The sequence below is a fragment of the Panthera tigris genome, chromosome C1, assembly GCF_018350195.1.
Source record: "Panthera tigris isolate Pti1 chromosome C1, P.tigris_Pti1_mat1.1, whole genome shotgun sequence".
NCBI classification, from domain to species: domain Eukaryota; kingdom Metazoa; phylum Chordata; class Mammalia; order Carnivora; family Felidae; genus Panthera; species Panthera tigris.
This window is the reverse complement of record NC_056667.1, coordinates 157,008,118-157,015,729: the sequence shown is the minus strand read 5'-3', so window position 1 is coordinate 157,015,729 and position 7,612 is coordinate 157,008,118.

The window sequence follows — 7,612 nt, the reverse complement described above, 5'->3', positions numbered from 1 at the left end:
TGAAACAGCATATCTGTATCCCTTAAATAAATATCTAGTAGTGCAATTGCTGGGCCATAGGTTAGTTCTATTTTTAATGTTTTGAGGAAACTCCATACTGTTATCCAGAGTGGCTGCACCAGTCTGAATTCCCACCAGCAGTGCAAAAGAGATCCTCTTTCTCCACATCCTTGCCAACATCTGTTGTTGCCTGAGTTGTTAACGTTAACCATTCTGACAGGTGTGAGGTGCTATCTCATTGTGGTTTTGATTTGTATTTCCCTGATGATGAGTGATGTTGAGCATTTTTTCATGTGTCAGTTGGCCATCTGGATGTCTTGTTTGGAGAAGTGTCTATTCATGTCTTTTGCCCATTTCTTCACTGGATTATTTGTTTTTTGGATGCTGAGTTTGATAAGTTCTTTATAGATTTTGAATACTAACCCTTTATCTGATATGTCGTTTGCAAATATCTTCTCCCATTCTGTCAGTTGCTTTCAGTTTTGCTGATTATTTCCTTTGCTGTGCAGAAGCTTTCATTTTGATGAGGTTCCAGTAGTTCATTCTGGCTTTTGTTTCCCTTGCCTCTGGAGACGTGTTGAGTAAGAAGTTGCTGTGGCTGAAGTCAAAGAGGTTTTTGCCTGCATTCTCCTCGAGGATTTTGATGGCTTCCTGTCTTACATTTAGGTCTTCCATCCATTTTGACTTTATTTTTGTGTGTGCTGTAAGAAAGTGGTCCAGGTTCATTCTTCTTCATGTCGCTGTCCAGTTTTCCCAGCACCACTTGCTGAAGAGATGTCATTATTCCATTGGATATTCTTTCCTGCTTTGTCAAAGATTAGTTGGCCATACATTTATGGGTCCATTTCTGGGTTCTCTATTCTGTTCCATTGATCTGAGTGTCTGTTTTTGTGCCAGTACTACATTGTCTTGATGATTACAGCTTTGTAACACAGCTTGAAGTCTGGGATTGAAATGATGCCTCCTGCTTTGGTTTTCTTTTTCAAGATTGCTTTGGCTATTCGGGGTCTTTTCTGGTTCCATAAAAATTTTAGGGTTGTTTGTTCCAGCTCTGTGAAGAATACTGGTGTCATTTTGATAGGTATTTCATTGAAAATGTAGATTGCTTTGGGTAGTATCGACATTTTAACAATATTTGTTCTTCCAATCCAGGAGCATGGAATATTTTTCCTTGTGTGTGTGTGTGTGTGTGTGTGTGTGTGTCTTCAGTTTCTTTCATCAGCTTTCTATAGTTTTCAGTGTTTAGGTTTCTCACCTCTTTGGTTAGATTTATTCCTAGGTATTTTATGGTTTTTGGTGCAGTTGTAAATGGAATCAATTCCTTGATTTCTCTTTCTGTTGCTTCATTTTTGGTGTATAGGAATGCGATTGATTTCTGTGCATTAATTTCACATCCTGCAACTTTGCTGAATTCATGGATCAGTTGTAGCAGGGTTTTGGTGGGCATTTTTTTTTATTGAAGTGGAGTTGAAATATAAAATTATATTAATTTCAGGAATACCACATTGTAATTCAATATTTATATACCTTATGAAGTGATCAGTATAACTGTAGCTACCATTTGTCACTACACAAAGTTGTTAGAATATTATTCACTATATTCTCTATGCTGTACATTATATTCCTATAACTTATTTGATAACTTGAAGTTTGTATCTTTTAATCCTCTTCACCTATTTCACCTACCTCCCCATCTGCCTCCCTCTGGCAACCACCACATTGCTGTTATCTATGAGTCTGTTTCTGTTTTGTTTTATTTATTTGTTTTGTTGTTTAGATTTCACATATAAATGAAATCATGGTATTTGTCTATTTTTGTTTTATTTCACTTGGCATAATACCCTCTAGGTCCATCCATGTTGTTGCAGATGGCAAGATCTCATTCTTTTTTTATGGGTGAGTAATACTCTGTTGTATGTATATATATATATATATATATATATATATATATATATATGTATATACATAACACATCTTTATCTGTTTGTCTATTGATGGACATTTGGACTGCAGTGAACATAGGGCTACATATATCTTTTCAAGTTAGTGTTTTTATTTTCTTTGAATTAATATAAGCATACCTTATTTTATTGTGCTTTGCAGATATTGCTTTTTTTTTTCTTACAAATTGAATGTTTGTGGAAACCCTGTAGTTAAGCAAATCTATTGGTGCCATTTTTCCAACAGCATTTGCTAACTTTGTGTCTCTATGTCAAATTATGGTATTTTTCCCAAATTCCAAACTTTTTCATTATTACTGTATTTGTCATAGTGATCTCTGATCAGTGATTACAACCTGTTGAAAGCTCAGATGACTGTTAGCATTTGTTAGCAATAAGTATTTTAAAATTAATTAAAATTTTTTAAATGTTTGCTTATTTTTAAGACACACACACACACACACACACACACACAGAGCACAAGTGGGTGAGGGGCAGAGAGAGAGGGAGACAGAATCTGAAGCAGGCTCCAGGCACTGAGCTGTCATCACAGAGCCCAATGCGGGGCTCAAACTCGCAAACCATGAGATCATGACCTGAGCCAAAGCCGGACGCTTAACTGACTAAGCCACCCAGGCCCCCCTTAAAATTAAATTAAATTTTTAGACATAATGCTATTATACACTTACTAGACTACAGCATATTGTAAACAACTCATATGTACCAGGAAACCAAATAGTTCATTTTACTTGCTTTATTGTGATATTTGCTTTATTGCAGTGGTCTGGAACTGAACCCACAATATCTCTGAGGTATGCCCGTGCACAGAAGTGGAATTGCTGGATCATATGCCTTGTGCATTTTTTGAATATAGATTTGGTGACATTAAATTTTGTCATATTAATATTGACCTTTTCATTTTATTTTAGAGCGAGAGGGAGAGCACAAGCAGAGGAGAGTGGCAGAGGGAGAGAGAGAGAGAGAGAGAGAGAGAGAGAGAATCCCAAGCAGGCTCCATGTTCAGTGCAGAGCCTGACACGGGGCTTGATCCCATGACCCTGGGATTATAACCTGAGCCGAAACCAAGAGTCAGACACTCAACCAACTGAGCCATCCAAATGCTCCACCTATGTCTTCTTCATCCATTGTATTTCATCTATTCATTGCTTCAATGTGTACAGTTGCAGTAACTGATAATCCCTTGTTTTAATATACCTTGAACCAAGTCATCAGTTAAAACATTGACTAGGTTAAGACTAAGAAGAAAAAATCTTGTAAGAATGTTATAAAAGACCTATAGGTTAATTCATTCATTCATCACATTTTATTGAGTGCCTGCTATATGCCAGGTATTTTCTAATCTCCTGGAGATATGAAGGCAAATAAAATAAAATCTGTTGACAGAGATCCAGAAAACAATGTGCTTTGGGTATTGCTCTTCAGTCATCAGTGAATGCATCTAACTTTACTAAATCGACACAAATATTTGAGCCTGGGTCAGGATCTCTGATGCATAGAGAAGATATAGCAGTGAACAAGTCGGTGACAATTCCTGTCGTCATAAAGTTGTCAGTCTTATCTGTACTGTCATCTTGTCCTTGTTTCTCTATTTTTGGCTACCAGGCAATCATGAAAGACTTTGTCACAGGACTTTCTGAGATCTGTAACTCACATCAGTGATCTATCCCTGCTCTACCAATGCAGACATCCTATTAGAAAAGAAAAAGAGATTAATTGCTCTGAGTTATCCTGTTTCTTTTCTAAGTACTAACCTAATGTTGAAGTTGATTTTTATTTTCTAGAGCCTGATACCAGCAAATCAGCAGAATCTAGAATCCAGTTTTTCCCTTTCAAAAAAGTGAGCTGTTTATCTTTAATCTTCACTACTCTCTACCAACTTGAACTTTATCCAGCCCATTTTCCCTCTTGGTAGAACCCCCCTCTATCTTCTATTGTCCATGTCTGCTCTGCTGTTAGACTTTACTTTCTTTTTCTCTAGTTATATTCCTACTTATCTCTCTTAGAAGCTTCTCTAGAGGGGATATCCATAGTCAGAGCAATTGATTTTTAGAAAAGGTGGAGGAAAGAGAACCACAGAGATGATGAATCCCACTGCAATTATCTGTGCTTAGGTCTTACTTTGAATATAGATGTTTGGTATTAGATCAATATTCATTAGTGGTATACACTCTCTGGGTTTGACTGTGTTTCAAGGCTAGGAGAGTGGCTACATATGGAACTGTTGGCAGAAAGGATTTACCTCAGGACAGATGAATTGAATAGAAGTTATTTATATTTTCTACATATCATAGTGCCTGGTCCTATTATGGGCAGCTCAGTGCCCCTGAATTTCAGGTAGAACTCTAAATACGGAAAAAGTCATTACTATTAAAGCCCAAATCTTCTGTTTCCTCTCTTGTAATCCATAACATGATAATCTCCACACAGTGAGAGTTGATTAATACCTAATGTTGGATTCCAGTGCTAGTAACTTCAAAAGGATCTGGTAAATCTTGTGATCCAGCCACCTTTCCATGACAGCTATAACTGTTGCCTTACTATAAGACACTTTAAAACAACACAAAGAATAGCAATAAGAACAATAGAGGCGGCAACAAACCTCAGTCTCTTGCAAAACCCCGATTCCACATCTATGCTGTGCAAAGTCAATACTTCCCGCTAGTTGCCTTATCCTGTCTCCACTTTCTCTCCCATTTCACAATGCAGGACTTTCCCACTGAAATCAATCACTCTTTGTCTCAGCTCATGTTTTCCTATGTACAGGAGTTAGAAGGGTTCTGGACCGTTAATTGGCTATAAATCCATCTCTAAAACACAGAACATGTCAGCTGCTTTTATAAACCCTTGATGTTCCATTTTGCTTCAGTGCCTTTTTTATAAACCTAATTGTGTTAATGCACTGGCATATTTATTGTTCACCTTTTCACCCTTTATGCTGATCCCTGGCTGCCCACGGGGTCCTTTCAATCGATCAAAACCACAATCCCCTTATGTAAGAAAGGTCACATTTACTCTAACAATGGGAACCCACAGCCATGTGTTGCCTCAGTGTGGGTCACCAAGGGGCACATCAAAGCAAAGACTGTGACTTGCATGGATCCCTTTTGAGTTTTTACTTTCCCACTTTCAGACACAGAGACACAGGGATGATTTTTATAAAATTTTGACTGTCACTCAGACTCATTATGAGTTCTGAGACAGAAAATGGGAAGTGCTTATCGAAAAGAAATAAGTCTTTTATTCACTCAGGCTTAGACTAGAATTTTTCTGAACATGACCCAGGACAAGGAAAGAACAGAGTGGGAGAGTGGAGCAGCTAGGAGAATTCAGATGTCAAGTCTCCTGGACAGCAAGAGACATGTGGAGGATGTAAGTTCTGTCACATGCTAGGTTAGTTTGTTCATTTATCCCTTTCTCCATCCATCCATCCATTCATCTATCCCTTACACTGTAGAGATGTTAGGAGCAGAGAGATGCTTTGGGGCCTGAATGAGGTTTAAAGACTGTGCAAGATGGGAATTTGGGTGAACTGGAAGACACAGGCCCTGTCTTAAAGAGGTGGCCACTACTCAGCCTCAGCATCTTCTAAGCAGGAGTACAGGTCCAGCATGAATTGAATTCAGTCCAGTGTGAACTAAGGTCTCAAGAGAAGCAGGAAACCCAGCTCTTATCTATCTATATATCTATTTATCTATCTATCTTTATTTTTGAGAGAGAGAGAGAGAGAGAGAAAGAGACAGTGTGAGTGGGGGAGGAACAGAGAGAGAGGGAGACACAGAATCTGCCAGGCTCCGAGCTGTCAGCACAGAGCCCAATGGGGGGCTTGAACCCATGAACCACGAGATCATGACCTGAGCTGAAGTTGGACTCTCAACCGACTGAGCCACCCAGGTGCCCTGAAATCTCCTAACTTTTAAGAGTTAACAACTATCTGAAAGTTTTAAGATCACTGTTCAGAATGGATCTGCAGTTTGAATTTGACTAGCACTTCAGGACACTCAAAACTCCACTGTCCTCCTGGACCTTTGGGGAGGCCAGAAGTGATTATGCTACAAAGTAGTGGATGGAGAGGGCCAAATGGGAAAGAAAATAATGATGGTTTCAAGGAGAGAGATTAAACTCAGCTGGGATAATCAAGGCTTCTTGACAAATCTAAGACCTGATCTCAGCTTTAAAGAATAGGTCTTGGGACACCCGGGTGGCTCAGTCAGTTAAATGCCCAACTGTTGATTTCAGCTCAGGTAATGATCTCATGGTTCATGAGTTCGAGCCCCCCATAGGGCTTTGCACTGGCAGCATGAAGCCTGCTTGGGATTCTCTCTGTCTCTGTCTCTGTCTGTCCCTCTTTTGCCACCTCTCCCCATCCCCTGAGCATGTGTGTGCATTCTCTCTGTCTCTCTTTCTCAAAGTAAATAAATAAACTTAAAAGAAAAAAAGAATAGGTCTTGAAGACCTTACAGAATGTTATAGGTGTGATGGAAGGAGAATTAGGAACTGGGGAGAAGACATACATAAAGGCACAGAAATAAACAATCTTAAGGTGAGTGTAGAGTATTGTATGTAATCAAAATGGGAGTTTGTGTAAATCTGGAATGAGATTGAAACTAGATTATCGAGGGCTCTAAAACCAGGCTCAGACGTTAAATTTTATTAACATTCAACTGGTGGTGAAGAGGCATTGAAAGGTTTCAGAGAAGTGAAAAAGAGAAAATGTTTTTAAAAAGTTATTGGTATCTGTGTGTAGGATAATGAGAAATGGGAGAGACTATAAGAAAACTAGAGACAATTGTAGCAATGCAGGCATAAACTAGGAAGAAACAGTGGTAACGGAAAAGAGACAGATGGGGGAAATCCTGAGAAGAAAACGTGAGCAAGACTAATTGGTGTTTAAAATATGCCAAGTCTAGGGATGCCTGGGTGACTTAGTCAGTTGAGCATCTGACTCTTGATTTTGGCTCAAGTCATGATCTCAGGGTTCGTGGGATCAAGTCCCCAGTCGGGCTCTGCACGGACAGCATGGAGCCTGCTTGGGATTCTCTCTTCCTCCTTGTCTCTCTGCCCTCCCCCCCGCCACCCCAAATGAATGAATGAATGAATGAATGAATGAATAAATAAGCCAAATCTATACCTGAGATATTTCTACCTCTAGGTTTCTGGCCCTCCTCTAGCCAAGGGAGGTTGTGTGATGAGAGTTCCTTGGAGTGATAGTCGGAGATGGGACACCAAGTAAGGTCCATAATCTTACTAGTCTTACTAATTCATCTGTCACTGGTGCCTGTCCTGGGGACAGGAGTCCAGAATTGGTGCAAAAGTGCCAATTAGGGGTCAGGAGTCTGATGGAAAGGTGAGTGCCCTTTACTAACCATCAGAGGCCACAGATCACAGGAGCCAGGATTGCAGGGTAGATAATGCTGGGACACAATGGTTTATAGGTTTCTGTGCTTGCATTCTTGGATGCGTGAACCAGAGGTTGATTATGAAAGCACTCTATGTACTTTTTTAATGTTTCTTTTGAGGGCTTGATTAGTCAGTCAGATTTTGAATAGCAAATAACAAAGTCAAAATACACTTTGATGTGGAAAAGTATTGAATAGGATGTTCCAGAAAAAGGAGACAAAATTTATATGCATAGTCTAATATTATCTTGTTTA